Raw genomic sequence first — 23,287 nt, forward strand, 5'->3', positions numbered from 1 at the left:
CTCTCCATAGAGTTTTATCAGAAAATGAATTCATTCATTTTGTCAACATATGCATAAACTGCTGAGCTTCAGAAAACTTATTCAAAGAAAGAAAAATAACTCTGCATTTTTAATATTAAAGTGTTATCATTTCAAAGTACAGTCTTATAGATAAATTTCATTTTGACGGTTGCTTTTTTCATTCGCCATAGTCTTCTCCCTCTACTACAAGTATTACAGCCTTACTCCCTCCCCCACAAAGAATTTAAAAAATCAGTTTATTTGCAAAGCAGATGAACCATAGTCGTTGAGGCAGCATTTTTCCTGCCGTCTTCGCTGGCAGCAGAACCAGCAGAAAGAAAACTTTGTATAGCCCATCCTCTCTATAAAATCATTATCAGCAAATGAAAAAGCATCAGGCGCAAAAGACAATAGGGGGTAATGAGATTTGATGTAAACAGACAGTCACCCAATGGCCATCAGTGGGTGTGGAGGTTGGGGACACACAAAAAATAGAGATACTGTAGATAGATAGATAGATAGATAGACAGACGATAGATAGATAGATAGATAGATAGATAGATAGATAGATAGATAGATAGATAGATAGATAGATAGATAGATAGATAGACAGACAGACAGACAGACAGACAGACAGATACACAGACAGACAACGATAAATAGATAGATAGATAGATAGACAGACAGACAGACAGACGATAGACAGACAGACAGACAGACGACGATAAATAGATAGATAGAGAGACAGACAGACAGACAGACAGACAGACAGACAGACAGACAGATGACGATAGATAGATAGACAGACAGACAGACAGACCGACCGACCGACGATGGATGGATGGATGGATGGATGGATGGATGGATGGATGGATGGATGGATGGATGGATGGACGGACGGATGGACGGACGACGATAGATAGATAGATAGATAGACAGAGAGACAGACAGACAGACAGACGATAGACAGACACACAGACAGACGACGATAAATAGATAGATAGATAGATAGACAGACAGACAGAAAGACAGACAGATGATGATAGATAGATAGATAGATAGATGGACAGACAGACAGACAGACAGACAGACAGGTGAACGATAGACAGACAGACACACAGACAGACGACGATAAATAGATAGACAGACAGACAGACAGACAGACAGACAGACAGATGATAGATAGATAGATAGATAGATAGATAGATAGATAGATAGATAGATAGATAGATAGATAGATAGATAGATAGATAGATAGATAGATAGATAGATAGATAGATAGACGGACGGACGGACGGACGGACGGACGGACGGACGGACGGACGGACGGACGGACGGACAATAGATAGATAGATAGATAGAGAGATAGAGAGATAGATAGATAGATAGATAGATAGATAGATAGATAGATAGATAGATAGTTTTAAACTAAAACAAAGTAAACCATAACTGAATACTAACACGTTTTCTCAAACAAAATTATTTGTGAAAATCCATTAATTTTTGACATACTGTTATTGTTACATTAGGTGTGTTACCTATTATAACATAACACTTGAAACATAGTTCACAAAGTTCTTGGAGTCGAGTTAAATCACAAAGAAAAATCAGAGAATGGTTTAATCTTCAAATAAGGCAGGAGAATGAGTATGATTTTAAATTTAATTTTAGTTTTCATCTGTGATTTTGATCTGTGTCTTTGACCTTGTTCTAATCCGACGTGCTGCGCCTCAGTTTACAGAGTGTATCTCTGTTTGGTTGCATCGTGGAAAAGGGGAATGGAGTACTGGAACATTACCTGCATGAAAAAGTTACCACTCACCACTGGTTTTATCTATGCTGGAATACAAAATGTACTAGAGATATATACCAGTGACACAAGGTTTTTCACCCGTGTTCAAACTCACAGGATCACATTATATAAATCTATGTATATGAGATTGAGGTGTTTTAAATGTTTGGAGTGATGGTATTAGGCTTTTTCTGTTTACATTAATTGCAGCGACAGTCCCCCCAAGTTAGTTATCGTTGAGTGTTTTACTCTAAGCCATAATGGTGATAAAGAGACTGCTATCAGTAACTCTCCTTTGATTAGATCACAGAATAGTGGAATATGGTGAACAGTATATTGCACTGATTAATCTGAAGGCTGATCTAATGGACCGTGTCACTACAAAAGACTGCTGTTACAATTTAACATAAGGTGATCTATGCAGAAAGACAATTTTGGTACTACAAAAACTGGTACTACAAATTTTGGTACTACAAATTTTTGGTAGATTTGCAAACAAGCATTCTCAGTCTATCAAGTTTATATGATAACACTTCCCTCCTAAAAATAAATGTATCGAAACAATAATTAATATTATTTTAATATAATAATCATTGAATTTTGGTTTATAGCTGATATGTTTGGGGTGTTTGCTGGTAATATGGTCTAGATGATTGATCGGTTGGACTAACAGGGCTGACATTGACTTGGTCTGATAGACTCTATCAGACCAGGTTAACGTCAGCCCTGATAGTCCAATTGATCAATCATCTAGACAAGTGAATTACCATAAATGAGCGACTTGCTCAAAGTCACACCAGTTGCCATCATAAACCACATTTCCAGAAGGGGTGACACAAATGAGCTTTAACACTGCTATACAATTAAGCTATTAAAGCATATTAGGAAATATCCAGGCTCTAACTTGTATGACATGATATCTCATAATAGCATGATGATTAATGATCATCTTAAAAATTATACAGTGTTTCACTTTGTATTCTTCGTAGAAGCTTATGATTAAGAGCATTCACATTTGCTAGTGAATTTTCCAGAGATCTGTGAAATGTTGACCTTTGATCTTATAAATTATTCATTTAAGAATTGTTTAAGAACTTTAGCATGCAGCTTCATCAAAGGCATTCTTTTTCTTAGTTACTTTCAATTACTTTGTCATTTCATAATGTATCATACTTTATAACAACTTGATTATTTTGTATTCTGCATTTTTAAGCTGTTTGTGAAAGAACCGTTATAGTTAATGTGCATTTCACAAATAAATCATTGTGATTATCAGTCAATATGGATCCACTTTGCACATCCATTGCAAATATTTATTCCCAACCCCTACTGATACACAAATGGATAGAAAACAGCTTTAGTGTTGTTTGTTGCCATGCAGTGTTTTAGGAGAAAATTACATCCAAGGGGCCTTTTATCCCAATGGGCTTTTAGCTTCATTGTACCCCATCATAGAAAGAGTATGTGCAAGGAACTAAACAAAAGGGTTCCAATTTGATTTATAGATTCACAAAGAATCTATAAATGGGGGGGTACCACATTTTAAACATACCTGTATATTATTACTTAATCACATTTATGCATTATTTTATATATTATTTATATATAAAAACGAATTATATGCGTTCATTAAGGCTCTGCAAAGGAACAACAATGCTTCCCTGCATATAAAATGTAGTGTTATCCTGCTGATGGTTGGCAGAGAATAGAAATACCGAGAGGGCGATGCATGCCGGTAGGTGGCAATCCCACATCAATTTGTGCCAAAAAAGAAGAAGAAAAAACATTACAGAGAAAATCCACACATATTAATAAATGCAAGTTTAAATAAAGATCTTTTAGGCGAAACGAGTAACTAAAGACTGTGCACGCACACACACACACACACACACACACACAAAACGATGCTCATCATTCAGCAACATGCGTTTCAAACGCGCAGTGTCAGGTTTAATACATCATCCGTCAATCGCTGCAAATATTCCCTTCTCCTCAGCCACATTTTCACAGACAGTGTCTCTTTCCGTGTGCTTACACTTTCTATTTACATTTTCTGACGAAACATAGAGCTGGCCGGCGCAACGGCGATTTGTAAGCAATACGAAAGGAGCAGAAAACTGCAGCGCCAAACAAACGTCGCTTTAAATGAGCCTGGACGAGCTGAGCTGAGATTCACGAAGGGAACGTATTAAGATTAGTACGCTGACATTAAACGGCAGAATTAGCCAGAAGCTCCCTGAGCAACACGAGTTAAAACGTTATTGCTGGATGTTGAGCCGCCGGTTCAACTTTGAGGAGGCTCTGCAGTGAACATTGCTCACGAGAAATAATGAAGGCGAGAGGAAGGAGTGCGCACTCAATGAGGCTCTGAGGTGATGCTGTAACACATTCAACAGCGTTCAGCGGAGTCAGCACGTTGTGTTACATCTATGGACTGCGGTGGTGGATGTGAGCAAGGTCTGAGAAGCATGGGGCCAGTACGCGTTGAAGAACGGCGGTGTATGGCAGTGGTTTTAAAGGGCACATCTCGATCTGAGTGAAACCTACCAAGTAGGCTACTAACTACTGGATTTTACCCAAAGGGAGGCTGTTCAAAACCCATGTGGTTTAGACATTTCGTTCCCGGATTTGGATACTAGGCTTTTTTATGTATCCAGCAAAACATGTCAACGGTGGTAGATTTATCCCCGATGTATGTACAGAGTTGGTAGAAGATGTGTTCTCTTCAGGCCCCCCTCCCCCCTTTTTTGCACCTGCTTTGCTTTGTCAAAGCTCACCGAGCGCTTTAGAGCGCGCTGCTCTTACTTGCATCTCCGTACATCGTGCATGGATTCTACATGCACTGGGGGTTTTGTGAGGGCTGCAGTGATGCTCCCATTTACTGATATCGCCTCACAGCTCGCATTTCCTGACAGAAATGGGTAAGGAACCGTAGACTAATCTAACCGGTCTGTACAGATCTATTTTAAAGCGAACCTATTTTCTTATTAAGTTGACGTTGAATGAATGCATCTCATCTTTTGAATGTGTTCCTATCTATCTATCTATCTATGCTGCAGAGGGTTATGATTTGCTTTATTTCTGTGGCTGTGATGTGGTATATTTGGGGATATTTATTCAGCTGTCTTATGCTTTTCTGTTGCACTACTTACCATTTACTTTTGCTAGAATATGGCGTTGGGTCATTCATATTCTGTTCACATGTGCATTGCTATGCTCTAAAGAGACAAGGGGAAAGAGGCAGTGTATCCATGATGGTCGACACAACTGTTTCTCATTGCCTCTAATAGACCCCAGTGACTTTTGAGGCTTCCTGAATACCGCAAGTAAATGTTATTAGTTAACACACTGCAACATAACCATTTTATAATTAATTTGTGGTTGGAATAAAAAACGCAGGAAGTTCCAGGAAGGCTGGCAGCTCACACTGGTGCTAATCTGCATTTAACATTCAACCCTCAAAAGGCTTCAGAACTTCACTAAGGTAGAGAGGTGCTGTAATGGACACTATAAGCAAGTCTGATTCATTGGATAAGCTTCTGTGCTATGTATTGGTTTTTGAGAGAGTTTACGTAATTTATGATGGATGATTCATGGATTCGTGGGTTGTTGCTTCACCAGTGGTGTTAAGGATTGAGGAGCTGTCTTTTTTGGGAAGGTGCTGAAAACCATTACTGTTTATGGTAGGAAAGAACATTATGTAAGGTAAAAAAATGGGCTGCAATAATTATCAAATTATTGCATTATGTACTTATCAAAGTAAGCATTGTATAAAAAGTTCTATCAAATAAGACTTAAATGCGCCAATTCATGTTTTTCGTTTTTATGGATGTCCTTAATGCATACTTTCCTTCAAGCATTCTTAAGCTCCTAAGATGAAAGAGTTACAGAGCAACAACAATATTTGACAAGTTAATGCTTGCAGATACAATAAAGATTCTCTCTGTGTTAGATAAATATACTAAATGGGCTTTAACTTTCCCTTTCACTGCAAATAATCCATGACAGATGTTCTGAGCATTTTCAGTCCACTGTGGACCATAATCATCTTAGCCAGCTTAAATGAAAGAATCAAATAGCTCAATTACAGTATTTTAGAGAAAATGAATTCTCCCAAATTAAATGTGTGATTAAAATCACATATCCATTGGGGTCACAATAAAAAAAAATCATTATATTAATCTGCAATTTGCAAGAATCGAGTTCTTCTGTTTCCAGTAAAGTATCTCCACCTTTCGGTTGTGGAAACATTCTTTATCTTTCTCTCTTTTCTAAGATTGTGACCTGAAATTAATTCTTGGGCTGGACATTCCTTATCCTCAAGCTCTTATTTGATTGATAATATGTCAGAAGCAGTTCAAAGAAACAAGGTTCAATGTGTAATGCAGGCACTGGCGTGCTGTCATGAAGATGAGTGTTAATGTATTGAATGTGTCTGCTGAGCCAAAAAAAATGCCAGATACCGTTCAATTCCCCTAAGGCAAGGAGGAGCCTGTTGAGCAGTTGAAATGCTTCTGCCCACCCTGATGCTTCATAAAGACCATCTCTAATGTGGGTCAGGCTGTGCAAAATTAAAAAAGTTTAATGACATAGATTGAAAGGATTGTATAGACTAGCTTCTTCATCTTTAGATGCAAAAGATATGCTAAAAATGGGGAGGATTGCGCTGTGGCAAAATTGTAAATGTAATGTTTTTTTTCTCAGTGCTGGAGTGTCAATGCAGTGAGGCCGAATGAATGACTGCACCGCTGGTGTACTGTTCTCGGGTCAGAGGAAGTGCTGTTAGACAAGATATAATCCAGCCAGCAGTGAGCACTGCTTCTGCCAAACACACAGCCACACTGGCTTTCTCTTTAAAAATGGTGTTTTATAAATCGTGCGGCGTCCCATTACTCTGTCCCAGCAGAATTTAAAGTAACAATAGTACAATGATGGAATTTTAAGTAGGATAAATGTCTGACTTCCTCTTTGGCTAAAATGTTTGACCTTTGGACCATTACTGTAGAATCGATAGCACTTGTTAGATGCATTCATGCCTATGTCAGCCATTGTGAAATGGCAACAAACAACATTCAATTATTTTGTGGTTATTGATGAAATCTATCTGTTGTGTTTGAAGACAATATCATCTACACATACATCCCAAATACCATACTAGCAACGATACACTAAAAATATATATTTTTAAGTCTTTTTCTACTTCAAAATTTCATGTTTAATTCATAGTTTTTATTGCCATTTCTTTGTCATTTTTTGTGAAATTTACTAGAAAATTAAATCCTGCATAATTTTTTTTTCAGTGTAAGCAATCAGTTTGTTTCATTCATTAGTACTGCCAATAAATTAAAGAATCATTCTGCTAAAAAAAATACTGGACACAAGACTACAAGGCACAAGCTTGTAAAGCTTTGTTTATCCTGTAACTTTTAACAATCCTCATATCTGATCTAGTACCCAGGATGACTGAGCTTTGAAGAAACCCTCTGGTTTTTATGTGTTTTATTCAGGCATTATGTTTATGTTTAATAAGGTCTCCAGTGGCAGATTCTTGCTGATGATAATTCTGGAATCACCAAAGGCTGTTGCTGGGTCATGTGGCCTCTGTGAATGCCTGTTCACATTACTCTTCTGAGAATTTGTACCGGAGCGAAGATACCGTGGGTTATTACCTGCAGTATGTTGGTTGTCACAGTAGATCTCCCTTAACAATTTAGACTGCGCTGAGGTGAATGTGCTCCTGGAATGGCCTAACCTGGTTTCCTTGCTCATTGCCTACTTGCCTGTCGAGTAATATTGGGGTCATGGGTTCAAATCCCACTTGGAGCCATAGCAAAATTTATCAAGCATATATGTAATGAGCTACCCTGCATAGTGACACAAGCTAACAATTAGATCCATCCAAAATGGCTTCTTTTATAGACCTGTGAAGCTGTGAGAACTGATATATAAGCGCACCCTATTGATGTTTTTTGCTCTAACGTATTTTAGATCCTTCATGGTCTCTTTTATTAGTCTGCCTGTGGTCTTTGCAAGGAGCAGATCGCCTAATGTGAATTACTTAAGAAATAGATGTAGATGTTGGGGAACAGGATGCAGCCCAAATGGCTACAGATAAATGATGGAGCGAACATGCTGCACTGGTTTTAGTTCAGCAGCAGATGTCTAATGCCATAAGTGGACGCAAAACCCCTTTCTGACAGACATTTGGCGCACTGGAGAGGAGCCAGGGTGTTGCACAGATGCATAGGAATGGAGAGGTTAGAGTTCGTGCATTTTTAATCTATGGAGATAGGTCCTTTGAGCAGCTTATTAAGCAAATCTCTCATTTTAGTGAAAATGAAAATTGACTCCTATGCCCTCAGGCCTCGGTAACTGTAATAAATGTCTGCATTTGAAATACTAAGGCTTTGCGGCTCAGTCAGAGCCCGCCATAGAGATTGTGCCATCACACAATAGCGACAGCCTCCGTGTTGATTGTTAATTCAGAAATCCTATGTCAACACTATATCCTACAGATGAGCCAAATGGCATAAATTGTACTGTTCAGAGAGATTAGTCAGTGGAGACAGAGAGGGAGGTGTTCTGAGCTCAGCTCAGCTTATAAATATCACTTTGCCTTGATTGCACTGTATGTTTGTCATCACCACCGTGGAAGGCACAGTACAAATCTGGGTTGCTCATTATATTGGAACCCCTTTTCAAACAGCCACCCTCCCCTCCCCAAGAGGATGTCTTCAACCACTCTCAGCATATTTCGGATATGGGAGAGGAACTTGAAGGCAGTTGGCTTTTTCAAGCCTCTCAGATCAGTTGGCCTGGATTCACAAACAGAAGTGTGTCAAAGAGATCCGTGTCTTTGAGGCTGATAAATCACAGACTTCCTAGAATACATACTGTTGTGACAGGGTCCGGGGTCGAAGCTTGTTCCACAATAAAAACATTTGCCAACCAACAGACTCTCCTAATATGATGGCAGAGGCGGATATATATCGAAACAGCTTGGCATCTCGGCAGACGCATACTGACACATACTGCTATCCATGAGACAGTGTCTGGACAGAGTGGTTGAGCAGCAAATGCTGGAAGATCTAAATACATTTACTCCGTCTTAATGCTTTTGGTTTAGGTGATCATATTGCCATTTATTCAATAATGCAGACAAAAATGTGTTTGTCTGTTGCTTTATCTATCTTATTATTCTGTCATTCTGGCGTTTTGTCATACTATTGTCCCATCGTTGTATTTGTCCTTTTAGGTAGGGATGCACGATATATCGGCCACCATATCGGTATCGGCCGATAAATGTTCATTTTTTCTGTTATCGGTATCGGCCTGATAAGAAAATTTGGCCGATATCTTAAAGCCGATAAATAATGGCTTTTTTCCTTCAGAGACACTTCAGATGCGCGCTGTTCGTTTGCAGCCTTTTGTGCAATTGTACGTTGTAATATTGTGTTTATTTGATGTATATCTGATTTATCTCATATAGAATGCGTTTGGTTAAGTTTAAAGAGCGCTTCAGTTTACCGGTGATCGTCTTTAGCTCAGCGCACGCAGCTCAAACAGCAGTGCACAACATTAATAACTATGATTGGGAATGTTGTGTATATAACATTCTAATGAGAACATTATTATAATAAAACGTTGTGCATTCTTTGGGTTTAGTTGCTGTGTTTCAGCGCGTTGATATGGGAAGAGCGCATCCACAACAGGATCACACATTCTGACTATAGCACGCAATAACTGCATCATTTTGTACATATATAAGTTGTAATATTATGTTTATGTTGTATTAATATTAATCTCAGGATGCATTTCCTTGAGTTAAATAAGCTGCCAGCAAAACGCTTCAGTTTACCATGTTTATTCAGCTCTTCAGCTTCAGCACGCGCAGCTCAACGGCTGCTATTTAAAACAGTGGTATTAATTTGTTACTTTTTCAAAATCATTGATACATTATTAATAACAACAACCACTTGTATTTTTCTCTTATTATTTTCATCAACAATATGGTTTAGTAATTAAAATCATTTAATTATTGTCCGTGCAGAGGCTATTCTGTTTTATTGATCTGTGGCGCATTCATTTTGATTCTTTACACGTGTAATGATGTCCAGTGACTTGTTTGCATTATTTATGCATTATTTTATTTATTTGTAAGACTTTTTTATGACTAAATTTGGTAATGGGAGAGAAAAAATATTTTAAAACGTACACCGTTCAAACTAGGCTGCTTATGTTGAAGTGTTTGGGATGTGGCTTTTAATGATGAGACCTTTTTTGTAATCAGGCTCTCAAAAAGTATATAACAATTTGGATATAGATTTATCGGCCAGCATATCGGTTATCGGCTTTCAAAAATAAAGAATAATCGGTTATCGGTATCGGCCAAAATTTTCATATCGGTGCATCCCTACTTTTAGGCCTATAAAACTTCAAATTTCAAACCTTTTAAAACTTGTTTCAAATGTTTTTGACAATCTTTTCTAATAAAAAAATTACAGTCATAATTTTTTTCATAATTCAAAAGAGTTTAATTTAATTCAAATTTAAATTGCAATTCTATATCCTGTTTACTACCTCAATTCAATTCTAAAGGGAGATTGATTGTTCTGATCACAAAAATTAGTTTCTTGTTCACACCAGATTCTTATTCTTTTAAGTAAACTGCATGTATTTTGGCACAAGAGTAGAGAACAATTTGCACAATAACTAAATAGCTTGCTAATCAAAACTGATGAGTTGTTTCTCAGTGCAACGGTCATAATCCTCACAACTTCTAAATATTATTTAATTGTGTAAGTCATCACATGCAGAATGATCCAAACATCAAAATTTGTTAGGCATACATTTATATGTTATAAATATCTAGGACCTGGAATATTTTAAATGTAACACATTGCTGCAAAAAATAAATGTACTGTATACATACAAATGTGTACAATACAGTATTGACTTTTTCTTGTAAACTTCTACTTTTCACTGCGATTTAGAAAAACTGTAAGATAGATTGCAGTTGACGTGGTCATAAGCTTTAGATTTCACTCATCTATTCAGAGTTTAGAGGCAGATCTGTTTCATAGTTGTTCTTAAAAATATTCCTAGAGAATTCATGCATCAAAATTGATTTCATCCTTAGCCACTTCATTTGGTTTCTGTTGGAAATTCTACCACACTCTCCAAATATTCCAGTTGTTTTATGAAACTGGAAAACAGAACGAATTGAGGTAATGTCCCGGCCTCCTCTGAGAGCCACTCAGGGTCTTGAAGCACACTGGATTTATGTGTGCTGGCATGCTTGCAGCTGAGTGCTTCAATTGGCCAGGCTTCATGCAGAGTCAATATTAATGACGGAGGAGACTATACGGCCACAGTCAGATTATAGCTTGGAGGCCCTCAGCTGCTCCTATTGTCATCTCAAGCAGGGAAAGTAATGGTTACCACTGTTTGCCTCCCCTGTTCTCTTCTGCATTGTCTGTGGTGTGCAGTCATTAAGGTTAATGACTAGGCGGAAATATTTGTTTTGAACAGTGAAAAACATAGCTCACAGGAACATGTAGGTGTGCTGAATGAGATTTGGGGCAGTGTGTTGCTTTCACACCATGTTTCTCCACCAGAAGCTAGATGTTGGGTTGCTGTAGCACGTTCCATTCACTGAGTGAGTGCTGCCGCTCGAACGCGCATGCAGCAGAAGCTCACGTTGTAATTCATGTTTTTTGTATGTGACAGCACTGTGTCGGTGTGATAGATATCTCGGCAGAGGCAGCGCTTCAGTCACATCTCATTCCTGCAAATGGAGGCAGAGGGTCCAGCTGGATGATCCCTCTGCTGACAGGACTGCAAACAAATGAGGGCGTTCCATACGTCGCTAAATTAATCAAGCAGATTGTCATCAGCAACCACCCTTCTCATTTGAAGACTTAAACACAGGCTTCGGTTCATCTACCATGAGTCAATATAAGAAGCGTCAACCACTATATGTCCTACTTTTCAGAGAGCAACAGTGGTAGGTGTGATAATGACAAAGGCTAGCGTCTCGGTAACTGGGACTTCATCGATATTGAGAGTGGTGTTTTATGAGTAAAACAGTCTCCCTTGTATTAATCGACCATGGGGGACCACTTAACTGAGTGAAACTGGCCGCTTCCACACACTAAGGCATGTCAGTGCATTAGAGGAGCTCTTTGAGTGGATTGGCTGTGTAATGCAATCTGTATGCACGGGATGAGCACCATGCTAGCTGTGGCTCCTTCATTTGTGCCCAACCAGGAGGGTCAGGCCGTTGTTGTCTTTTTCCTCACTCTCCTTGGCTGCTCTATTTTTGCCTTCCACAATTGTCAAGTTTAATTTAAGAAGAATCACAAAGCAAAACACTAAGTTCTCATGGCAACACCGAATCTGCCACATCAGTAGGATCTGTACAGTGACATCCATCACCATCGAATGATTTTTTTGAATGCCTGGTGTACAGTCATACAATCTAAGAATGAATCTAATTCCAGAAATGAATTCTTAAAGGGTAAGAGTCTTCTGCTAAAGCAATTTCTGTTTTAGACAAAGATTTTGTGTTTTAATTACTACACATGGTAACTTAGCTAATGAATAATGAATGTGGCTCTGCACTGTATGTGCTCTGCCTTTTAATGCACCACTATCACTCTTTGCCTCAGTCTCCTGACTCTCTCTATTCTGCTCTGTCTTCCTCTGTCTCTTGAGTTCAGTTGAAGAGGCAGACAAAATGGATATATCTTCACATTAGTTTGCCAGAAAAAAAGGAGATATTGAAAGGAAAGTGAAGCAAAGCTAATGACTCTTTCTGATTGTGGGCAGAATAACATAGACTCATTAGTAAACCTCACTCAAGCGATTTTTTTGATGCACCACCAAAACATCACTCTTATATTTGAAACACACTGCAACACACTCCAACATTTGAGGGTATGATTTTTTAAAATGTTTCTGAAAGTCTCCTGTGCTCACCAAGTTTGCATTTATGTGATCAAACGTACAGTACAAAACAGTAATATTATGAAATAGGCCTATTATCATCATTTAAAATAAAATGTTCTATTTCGATACATTTTAAAAATGTAATTTATTTCTGTAATTGCAAGAATTTTCAGCAGCCATTACTCCTGTATTACTGTCACATGATCCTTCAGAAACCATTCTAACATGCTTAAGAAACATTTCTCATTATTATCAATGTTGAAAACAGAAACTTCCAACGATGTAAAAGTATTTACTGTCATTTTTGATCAATTTAATGCACCCTTGCTAAATAAAATATCAATTTCTTTAAAAAAAAAATTTAATGGAAGTGTAGATTCAATTTGAAAAAGTTAAAACATGACAATTCTGTCATTGTTTACAAATTACTTTATCTTACATTTTATTTTCTGTTTTGTGTGCGACATAAAGGAGTATCATAAAGTAGGCTGTATGATTTTCTTTCTTCTACTGAACACAAAAGAAGATATTTTGAAAGTCAAAACAACACTGGACCCCAATTGCATTCATTGTATGGATCAAGTAAGACATGTTTGTAATAAAAAAATTCATATAGTTCATACATGAGGGTGAGTAAATGATAACATTTTCATTTTGGGGTGAACTGTCCCTTTAAGCTGAAATTCACTGAACATCTTTCCCTCTACCACAACACTCAAATCCCTCACTCATTTAATTATTCAAAAGTAGTTTGCCTCAAGAACCATTACAATTCATTAGTATAAATGTTACTCTAGCGACGTTTCCTTTATGAAATACCCTAGATGGAATTAGTGAACATGTTGGAGCTTAACCATAATGACAGTTATGCTTTGTGACTCTCAAGGTCTTTCTAAGTGTTTACATGTCCACAGAGATGGTATAGAGAGATGGAAATGGGCTACACATATAAACTTAGCTGCTACAGTATAGGGATTGAAAGTTGCAACTTTTAGTTAAAAAAGCCCTTTTTTTTTTTTAGAGAGAGAGAGTTTGTTTACTCTAGCATGCACAATACCTGATACAGCCAGATAAACTGTGTGATTTGAGCTAAAGAATTCAAACTTATAGTACCATTGTTGTGAGATGTTATTTCAGTTTTTTGAGCTTTCTCCATTCAGGGAGATAGTAGCTGTACTTGTATGCCCATTATACCCGCATTGAAAATAGCTGTCCGGGGGCATCATCAACTTGCCTTAAAGGGACACTGAATATGAGAGGTACCTTGCACAAATGGAGGAGAAGGACCCCAGGTGTTTACGTAACGTAGTGTGCCATTCAGCATTGTAAATTCCCACTCCGTTTGATGTGAGATGAAAACAGTCATGCTGTATACTCTTGACAGTATCTCTTTCTCGTTGCCAGAGCGATGCTTTATGGACTGGCTGTGCAGTAGATTTAACAGGAAACAATGACAAGCACTTCAAAGTGGAATTGAACTTGGTTGAGCTCAGCCATTATCAAAACACCCGATTTGAAGATACAGATCATAAAAACTGTAAACAACAGTATCAATTTGCTTTTCCAATTGTTTAGTAGTGACTGTAGAGGCTCTAATGCAAAGCCATGAATTATTCCTAAGCAAACTGTCTGTGTGAGAGAAAGGGATACAGAAAGAAGTAAACAGACAGAGAGAGCGAGAGTAAGCTCTGACTCACAACTGCTGTGCAACAGCCTGGACACAATGTGGGGTCCAGTCGTTGAATTAAAATCACAACAACTTAAAAGAGGAAAGCCTGCATTCACTGCAGCAAAACATGGCACGGTTCTCTGAAAAACCATGATACATAGTGTGTTTCACTCTTCCCGCCCCCTTGTTCTTAAATCATACTAGCGTCAAACAGGGGCCACAGCAGAGCAGAGCTGCTTAGACATTTTAGCCTTGCTTTTAGATGTCTTTTTTTGGATTTTAAGCTTTGTCTTTGTATTTGTATTTCTATTTACAATTACTTTATGATTTTAGCATATAATACTACATATTTGTAGCATCTTTAATAGAAGATACTAAGCGCTACATGCATTTTTCATAACACTTTTCCCTGGAGTTAAGAATGGACATTTACATTTACAAGTCATATCAGTACATGCAGCTCAGAATACGTGACTCTTGCTAAGTTAGGCCTATGGTAATTCAGTTGGTTAAAGGTTTAAGTTAATTTCTAGCCAGAAAGCTATTAAACACACTTAGTTGAGTTGTTATATGCTACTGAACATATGTATACATAACTATAAATGTATACATACTTTTCTAATCTTTTTGTATTCTATCTATTTGTTTCCTTTTTAATTATTATACAATTAACAAAATCAAAAAAGGCCACTAACACTAGCCTGCTCTATTCTTTTTCTATTCTATCTGTTTTTTTTTATTTATTACATGATTCTTTTTTAAACATTGCTACATGTACTGCGTTAAGCTAACTGAGACTTGTTATAGCACTTGTATATCATTGCTCTTTTGTTGATTTTGATTGCTTCCATTGTCCTTATTTGTAAGTCGCTTTGGATAAAAGCGTCGGCTAAATGTCTAAATGTAGATGTAATGTATACATAGCTAGATATCTCCACTGAGAAGGGTATTAGTACTACAGGTACTACAATTATAGAGCATTTTAAAAAGGCAATTATCCTAGACAATTATACAGTTACTTTCAGCCCAAGAATCTGGGATAAGCTTCAGCATCCCTGTGACCCCTACACAGAGAAAAAAAAAAAGAGAGATGTGACGTGACATGTGGCCAAGTATGGTGACCCATACTTGGAATTAGTGCTCTGCATTTAACCCATCCAAAGTGCACACACACACAGCAGTGAACACACACACACTGTGAACACACACCCGGAGCAGTGGGCAGCCATTTATGCTGCGGCACCCGGGGAGCAGTTGGGGGTTCGGTGCCTTGCTCAAGGGCACCTCAGTCGTGGTATTGAAGGTGGGAGAGAGCACCGTGCATTCACTCCCCCCACCTACAATCCCTGCCGGTACGAGACTCAAACCCGCAACCTTTGGGTTACGAGTCCGACTCTCTAACCATTATGCCACGACTTCTGGACACAATAGGACAAGTGATTTGGACAATGGTTGGATGCATTATATTGGTATGAGCGCTGGTTTGACATTAGGTGGTGCTATGAGGTAATATTTCTGTGCAGTTGCCTACACAATAACGTAAGCAATTCGATTTTAAACTTTGAATTTTATTGATTTATTCAACTAAAAATTCAAACGAAACTCAAAAATAAAGTAAATCAAATTTACACAATTAAAGTATTAGTTAAACTAAAAAAGGAAATATGTGATATGATGTCTCTGAGAGAATAGTGTACCTATGGAAAGATCGCGGAACAGCACATAATTGGGTCCTTCACAGAAACAAGTGAGCATATGCATGATCTAAAACAACATAAAGAAAACAATTATATGCAAAATTGCTGATTTTCCTAATTGTGGATATTTAGTGATAGCCTCAGTATGGGATATTTTCCCTCACCATTACAGGCATGTATCATTTTTTGTTACTACGGCAACCACTTGCGCTTTGCCACTGAATATGTTTCTTGTATGTAAAAAGCACCTGTACACATTAGATGCAGCAAGATCGCAGAAAGAGTGTGCCACACACCATTTAAGATGATAATACAGTATTGAAGATTATTCTTTTTATTTATATATATTGATATATGAACCATTAAAGCAATCTCACACTATGCATACAATGTATGAATGCATACAATGTGAACTGTACAATTTTTAGTAAAAAAGTTAGCATGAAGGACCACTGGTCCAGCCGTTATTACTGTATACTATCAGGCTAGCAGGTGCAATTATAGGGTGCAGGTTTGGGGTATAGGTGGGTTAAGGTGTAAGGGTTGGGTCAAAAGTGTAATTATAGATGTAATTACAGAAATTAATTAAATGCAGGTATTTTTTTAAATATGTGACTGTAACAACTTGTATGTACACAATAAGTGCATTGTATCAAATTATTAATTTAAATGTAAGTACATAGTAAAGTCCATCTAATATAAAATGGGACCCATTTTTCTAATGTAATTTTTTTATTATTAAAATGCATTGGCTGCATAACAATTAGGGTAAATAATGTGATTTTTAATTCATTTTATAAAAAATACTTTTTTTGTTTTGTTTTATACTTTTCAGTGCAAAAACTTTCCACGTTAAAAAAATCCAGATTTATTATATAAAATTCTCATTGTACAGCATATTTTGTGTATATGGGCATAGTGTAAGGTCTAGAATACTGCAGGTACATGTTGAAAGGTGACTCTTGATTTTGATAACGTAATGACGTCATCACGCAATGTCATCACAACATCATTTAGCAACAAATCAACCTTCCTTTAGCAACTTCCCCTGAAAATTATTTGGCAACAGTGATCAGAGCGTTCACACTGCACGCGATTGTGGTCCGGCAGTGCGCTCCAGGAGTGGTGCGTCTGCAGCAGTAATGCTGCGATCGTTTCCGCACGGAATCTATTTCTGCTGTGCTGCACGCGCTGAATTAAAGTGACAGCGCATTATTCACGGTAAAACAAGGAAAAGTGCACTTTTAGATAAACAAGGCAATAATAGATGGCACTCGTGGTGGTAGTAAACAAAGTTATATTTATTGAGTTTAAACGTGAATATGTCTATGAAAGATTGTATAAAAAAAAAAAAGCATTTTCAGAAACAACGTTTGGATTTGAAATCAAAATAATGGATAAATGTTGTTTGTGGTAAACAGCCGCGGATCAGGAGCGGACTGCAAACGCGTCCTGTGCGAAAGCAAAATGAGTCCGTGCTGCTTCTGCACCGCATACACTTACTGTAAACGCACCGCAGACGGAGTAAGTGTGAACTTGGCGCAACAAATCTAGTTCAACATCTGAGGTAACGCCACAAAAAGCTCTATGACCAATGCATGGCAAAAAAAATCCCTGGACACAGGATTTTTATTTTCCTGCCATATGTCTATTCTAGAGACATTTTGTTACACCTTTACTTAGTGATTATTTTGCCTTATGTCTGTTCTAGAGACATGTTACAGCTTTTTGATAAAGCTCTAACTGGTTTTCTTTTGGAAATATGTTTCAAATTCACACTGAATGCATTAATGACTGTAAAGCATGTCTGTGTGTGTCAAAATTGTGAATAAAATCGCAAAATTGATCAAAGAAATCGCGATAGTTTTTTTTGTTCATATCGCACAGCCCTATTCAGAATAGCTACACAGAAATGTTCAGTGCCACAGTGACATCAATTTGTCGAGAGCTGCTTTAAGTAACTGTGTTAACTGGCTCAACAGTGCTATACGTGCTTTAGTTTCATTTCCTATGGCATTATGGTTTCAGCACAACAATATGATCAAGATGGAGATTAAATCTTCACTAACCAGCTTTTTTCGCTAACATGCTGCAGTGCTGTGGGATGTGGTTTTGGCAGAAGTCCTGACAGTTTAAAAGTGCACCAATATTTTTGCTAACAAGGCCCTCACGACATCAGGAAATATGGGGGTGCACCTTCCCACAGCCAATGTTTTGCCCCCACGGCTCCTGCCTCTGCCTGAGTTTTGCAGTCACATGCTTAATACAGCACTGCACCGTCTATTCTCCAGCAAATCCAAATAGCTTTCTGCAGGACAGTACATGACATATCTCATGGTTAAATGATTCCAGTCAATATTTAAGGCCATCGAAAGACCATAAACCTGACTATCGGTATGAGGTCCTCTAATGATTTAGCAACTGGCCATAAATATAGACAGCGGATTTGATTTAAGTCAATATCTGTAACTCATCTATAACTGTGAGTTTCCCTGTAGTATCGCACAGTTGAGGGTTGTTCATTAGACAATGCAAGTTCTCTTTTTGCTGTGAATATAAATAGGTGACTAAATTAACTGTGGAAGGTCATAATTTCCCAAGTGAGGGTTGCTAACATGCTTACAAGTAATGATTGCAATTTCATTTTCTTGATTTAATAGGCCAGAGGAAAAACAATTAAATTGCAAGTGATTCTCTGTGTGTTTGTGCCTGTGTTTATCTCCGCAGATTCAAACTATTGAAAGTTGGAGCTCTCGTCTGAAGGCCCAAGGGTATCTGGGCTGAGCTAATGATAATTCTGAGGTAGTTAATTTAACAAGTTCATCAGATTGACACTATTAGTAGTGATATTAAAAGCGGCAAGGCTAATGGAATGTTCAAATATCAATAGTAATTACATGAACTTATTATTAAAGGCTAGGTAATTGTAGATGAATGTTAGCAGGATACCATAAGGAAATCCCAATACTAACTAGTGTTGTACTCAAGACCACCTAAACTGAGACCAAGGCAGAGTGAGACCAGGTCAAGACCAAAACCAGACCAGAATCCATAAATTCATCTGAAAGATCCACATTTACTGCCTAAATACTGTCTTGAAAAAATAATAAAAAATCATTTTCACTACAATTATAACTGTGTAAACAATGTTATGAACATTCTGAATATAGAAATATGATGTAAAAATAAGTGACATTAAATAATATGAAACTAAAACCGACAGTAAGTGGTGGCAAATCACTTAATGAGCGAGTTGTGGAATCATTTATTCAACTTCTTTGTTCAAATAAGCTGATTCATTCAGTAACAGAACACCGCTGTGTGTTGCTCGGAAATACACAACAGTTTGTTGGTGCAAAAAATTGTGTCTTAAATGTAAGTCACTTAATATTAGCTTCTGGTTTACTGAATGTTTGTGTAAAATCAATATCACTTTTCATGCTGATATTAGCGAAAACAGCTCTCTTGCTCTTGTGATATTACTCAATTACATAATGTTGGAATATAAAATGCATGATCTCATACCAGTACTTTTTTGTGAACATTAATAATAGTGCTGTCAAACAATTAATCGCATCCAAAATAAATGTTTTTGTTTACATAATATGTGTGTGTGTGTGTGTGTGTGTGTACTGTGTATATTTATTATATATATATAATAATATAATAATACAATATATAATATATAATGTAAACAAAAACTTTTATTTTGGATGCGATTAATCACGATTAATCGTTTGACAGCACTAATTAATAATACTTTTTGTGACAAAAAAAACTAACAAAACAAAAGAAATCAAATTAGAAATAAGTGTATATATTTATTTACAGTATGTTAAAACTTACATTTAAAGCAGTAAGTTTTAGATCCAATCACATTAATAATGTTAACAAATGAATCAGACAATGCACTGGCAAGTTAGTGATTATCCCTGCAGCTGTGGTCTTGACAGGTCTTGAAATAAAATCCCAAGTCCTCTTAGATGCGTATACACTACACAATTTAAGGGCCGATTTTCACTCACTGACAGTTTTCTGAAGATCAATAAACACAAAATCTAAGGCAAATCAGTGCTCATTAACATCAGTGATGATTGCATAGTGTGAATTATCAAAGAGGTGATCTAAGAGAAGCACAATGTGTCGCAGATGCCTAGGAAATATTTAGCAGGCTATATATCTGTCCTGTCTGCGACTCATATGAAATGCGTTATGACTGAAAATGACACCAGCTACAACATACAACCAATGAGAGAGCAAGATACAGGGCAAAGTATATTTCTGTTTCTCTTTTTTTTTTTTTGCTGCAATTCAGCATAGAAAGCCTGGATCGCAAGTTTCTTCTAGCGCATGCGTTTCGTAAACAAGACAGTCTGGGATTCTTCCTATAGTGAAATATTGTGTAATTTGTAACCCCTGGCTGCCAGTCTGTCATGTAATGTGCAAACGAGAGTAGCTTTATGAACAGTCGTATAGTATTAGACAGAGTCAAGACCAAAATCAAAATGACCAAGACCGAGACGCGAGTACTGCAACACTAATACTAACATTATAAAGTTTTGGCTTTAGCCGTTTTTGGTGGAAACATTAGATCAATGGATCATCTCCCTGCAGCCTGATCCACCCACACAGCCAGAGAAGAGCTGGGGGGGGAGGGGAAGAGTGATTACAGCCATTTCATCTGATTATTCATCAGTGTCATTATGATAATGGAGGCAGCATAAGTTATTTTGGTACAATCCAATGATTATGGCGATTATACCTGGCCATAGATGCTTCAGTCTAAATGACTTGACAGGCTAAGACTCCTACTGGATGCGCAGAGGAAGCTGAGGAAGATCTATGTGGGAGTAATTTGCATTACTCCCTCGTTTTGTATCTATTTTCTGTGCCTAAACTGCTTGAAAAGCCCTTCTAAGAGGCAAGTAAGATATTGATTTTTTTACTTGTTTAAACACACCGGTAGGATAGGGCTTCGATCATTTGAAAGATGTGCATCACCCTCCTTAGAATATACTGACGTTCAGATGCAGAATTTAATTGTATTGTACACCCTATTGTTTAATGCAGTAACGGATTTTGGTTTTATTTCAATGTGCTGGAACATTGCAATCATTTTAATGAGCATGAAATAAATTGCAGAAGGATCATACTTTTCACAATTACTTTGAAATCATACTACAGCGTCAGTTTTATTCCATTTTTTAATGTTATTGTCTACTCAAGGTGAACATGACATGCACTTATTGTGCACTTCAGTCTTTGTAAATTTAAATGGAGGGCTTCCATTTGTAAAGCCTCTTCTTTGGCTTCAACACAGTCTCCCCATTTAAGTAAAGACCTTGGCAGGCATCCCATAAGCAAAATCCTTTCTGTAAGCCATTGTTTCCAGGTCCTGAGGAGCCAACGCAGTGTCTCCTGAGAACTCACTTTAGCGTGTTGTTTGGTTTGTCCTTTTACACTTCTAGGGCAAATAAGCAGAGCACACTCCAGAACATTGTACTGTGTATTTAAACGTTTTTACATCATATTTAGATTTAGTTAATAACTGCTTATGCAATTTTATGTTGCCTCTAACCTCAGCAATGAAAATGCAAAAGGGAAATTATGCACATACCATTTACCTTAGTTAAAAAGCATTAAATATTTTGCACACATTTTATTAGGTGTAGTGTGAGATGTTTACCGCTTTGTATTCACAACACAACCATGACTTGACTGCATTTGGATGTATATTCCTCTATAACACTAAATCGATCGTTGTCCTTGTGGAGACCCTTGGTGTCCTAAATGGAGGAAACAGAGATTTACTGAGATAGCAAACAGAGGAGCACAGTGTACCGAAGGATTGCTTCCAAGGATAAGCTATAAGATTCTCTGAATATTAATTGGCTGATTTACCACCAAATACATAACCCTGCCATGAAAAAAGATCGGTTAATCATTCAGATCATTATGAGCCGTTTTTATTTATTTTTAAAATATTTATTTTGTAATCTGGGGATAAACAACATAAAATGATAATGAGCAATAGTGCAATAGAGTGCAGCTGGTATAATGACTTTAATCAGTGTCCCTCCTAGTGTCCTATTGGAGCTGTTAAAAAAAGACACATTCATCATTTGCCAGTCCACTCATTTAACTTCTTCTCTCTGATGTCTTAGCATTTTAAAGAGTTATCAGATTGACTTTGAAGTAAATTGCAGAGAATGACTGAGAACAAGTTATAGCCACCAGTAAACTTACAGCTGTGCTTTTTGATTGCGAATGAGCTTAGACTGTAGCACTCATGTGAACATAATGTTTGAGCAAGAATAGGTTGTCTGTTTGAGATGATATTAAAATAAATTAGTCTAAAAGCTGGGGGAAAAAACATTTCAACAGCTCTCTGAAGGAGGTTAATGTTTTATTAGATTTTTATACTGATGTCCATTTATTTTCTTGAACTTTGTAAAGAAGCCTATTTTAATTGGTTTACTCAAAACATCAACTTCATATTTGTCTTTATTTTTTATTTGTGTGTGTGTGTTACATATATGTGTTCAAGTTTTATCTGTGGAGCACTAAAGTAATTAATTTGATTGGCATAAGAGCCTCAAGGAATATGCAGGCTTTGGAAAGTGTACTGCAGGGAAAAATTCAGTCAAAATGCATTAAATTTGTGCTTTACTCTCAAGATTCATCATCATCAACAAAGAGCAAGGACAAGCCTTGTATATGCGTTCGAATATTTATGAAATTGCTTATGCTCATTAAAATGTTGTTATTGCTTGTGATTTCAAAAAGTATTGATTCCTATAGGAAATGGCAGCAGTTTTCAAATAAACAAAATATTGTGCATATATCATCAAATTATTTGGAATTTTTCCCGGCAGCATATTTATATCTTAATAATAACAACATATACTCTCAATAAGGTACATATTAGTACTTTAAAAATAGTTTACCCCTAAATGGTACATACTGTATTACTACCTACAGTGTACATCTTAGTACCATTTGAAAGGGCGCTGTGGACCAGAGCTACTTTCAGTGCTACGCACCCGTTATCGTCGAGCCGCCTGCCGACCTCAATTTGACTGAAGGAATGGCAGCAGAGCTCAAATGTCGGACGAATTCCGTGACCTCGGTCAGCTGGCTAACACCAAATGGCTCCATCATGACACATGGGGCGCTCAA

This window comes from Sinocyclocheilus grahami, unplaced genomic scaffold (assembly GCF_001515645.1).
Source record: "Sinocyclocheilus grahami isolate Dianchi unplaced genomic scaffold, SAMN03320097.WGS_v1.1 scaffold219.1, whole genome shotgun sequence".
Taxonomy (NCBI): Eukaryota; Metazoa; Chordata; class Actinopteri; order Cypriniformes; family Cyprinidae; genus Sinocyclocheilus; species Sinocyclocheilus grahami.